Raw genomic sequence first — 2,405 nt, forward strand, 5'->3', positions numbered from 1 at the left:
GACTCCAGTAAAATTTAGCTTCTTTAGAAGGAATTACCCAAATATTTATCTCACCTGTCCCTAGGTTAACAACGCAGGTTCCTGGTGTTCTCCCATAACATACATCAGACAACCCTGTTCACTACTGAAATCGTGTGCCCATGACATTGAGACATTTGTCTCTGGTTCTCTTGCTGCCAAAGAAATGCAAGCGGTCAGGCAAAGGAAGACCTGGAGAATAGTTCTCTTGCATCCTTCTCACGTCCTGTGGACCACAGTCCGGCTAAATGGAGTTGCCCGGAAGCTCATCACCGCACACTGGGGCAATACTGTTTAGTAAAGGTCTGGAGGAAAGACAAAGAGGGTAAGATTGCAAATCTTTCCCTCCATCAGCATTTCTTCCTAAAATATGATCTAGTGGTCTGCCTTGGTTTCCACTGCCTTCTGATCTTTGAATACTTCTCAGTGTCAGGGGACACAAGATTTCAGTAGTGAGTAGAGCTGTCTGGGGTATATTATGGGAGCACACTAGGACCTGAGTTGTTAACACTATTATTTGATCAGACAAAACTATAAACTGACTAGGTCTAAAAATTAATGTTTTTTCTAACTACCAAATGAAAACTTAAGAGAAAGATAAAATTCATTAAAGACAAATTATTATTCTCATGTTTAGTGGTGAGTTACATGTTGGGCTGCTGACAGCGAGCTGATGGCGAACCATAGGGAGCCTCTAGGACAGAATAGAACTGCTCCTGTTGGCTTCCCAGACAGTCACCTTTCAGAGGAGTGGAAAGCCTCCTCTTTCTCCTTCAGAGTGGTTTCAAACTGCTGACCTTACGGTTAACAGTCCAACTTGTAATAACTATGCCAGCAGGTAAGTTAAATATACTACCCCTGTTTATCCTTTAGAGATAGCAAAGCATATGTCAACACTAAGGATTTGACACTTATTAAACATTTTGTAGAGGATATTATCTCGTAGTCATATCGCATTTGAAATCCTTCTCCATCTTCACCTCCAAGAATAAACTTATCATTTAGAGAACACTTATCTGTAGTCCAATCCCACCTGCTCTCCTCAGTTATCACCATCTGCTAAGAAAATTCAGGGCGATGGGTTAGAGATGAGAGCAACCAAAGAAACTCGATTTTGTTTTCGGGTCTTTGAAATACATCAGAAAGGAGCCCCTAATCAGTCCAGTCATTTCATGAACCTGAACAACTCCAGCTTCCAAAAACCTTCCTAAACGTTAAACAGTTAGATAAATATCACGCATAGAGAAAGGAATATAATTTAGTTCAGGTGTCCTAGTATCAATTTCTGCAAAAAAATCTGCTTAATGAGGTTTGGTAATCCATGCAATCTTTTTTACATTTCTCCTGGTATACAATAAAAATCATGCTTTTCTTTCTTTTTCCCTCTTCTTTGCGTGTATTTAAATTTTTTAATCTGTTAACTATTGTGGGAGTGATTGACATAAAGAAGAATAGAAGATAGAGTTCTGCTTATTTTCAAGCAAAAATTTGTACCCTTGGCTACACCAACACGAACGACTGCCTATTGCACACTGACTGAACAGTCTAAAATACTCAGCGAAGAAAACATGTAATATTTTCTATGTAGATGTTATCTCTGAATGGGAGAGGTCAGGGCCAATTTGACACGGAAAGGAATGATGTACTTCCGTAATAATCACAAACAGTATTGATACTACAGTTAAGTCCGAGGCAGCTTCCTTCAATTAGAACAACTACTAGAGAGTTCAGCTATTGATCTACATCTTAAAATTGGAGTTGCCAGATTCCATTATGAACATATCATATGTAGTAAAGGTGCATTGGGGTAGGCATGAGCTCATGTTGTATAAAAGGTCAGCAGCAAATGCTGGCTGACAAATTGTCGGGGGGGCAGGGGGGTACAGTTTTCAGCAGCGGTCAAGTTGACTTCAAGTCAGGATGACTTTGCATAAGCGCTGCCTGGTTCTGTGCCAGTCTCAGAATGGCCCGCGCAGTCAGTCCATCAAAGCAGCTGCTGTGCCAATCTATCTCACCAAAGGGCACCCTCACCCTGACTGACCATCTATGTTGCCAAACAGTATGTCCTCCTCCAGCAGGTGATTCCTCCTGGTGAAGCATCCACAGAAAGTGAGTCTAGTGATGTTATGTTGCGATCCATACAATTTTCTTTTCTTTTTTTCAACATGCCAGGCTTTTAATTTCATCATTATTACCTGAGAATATCACAAGAGCTCCTACTGAGTTCCAGAGCAGAAATTTCAATATTTACTTACAAGATTTATGGCACAGAAAGGAACTATACATTTGTGTGTAAACTAAATTGTTCGAAAATTATATTACATGGCCAACATTTTAGCACATGAATCAGTATGTAAAGTAAAATGAAGTTATGCTGACTAGCTTGA

This window comes from Echinops telfairi, unplaced genomic scaffold, assembly GCF_000313985.2.
Source record: "Echinops telfairi isolate 266 unplaced genomic scaffold, ASM31398v2 ScPeMD7_7420;HRSCAF=8458, whole genome shotgun sequence".
Lineage (NCBI taxonomy): Eukaryota > Metazoa > Chordata > Mammalia > Afrosoricida > Tenrecidae > Echinops > Echinops telfairi.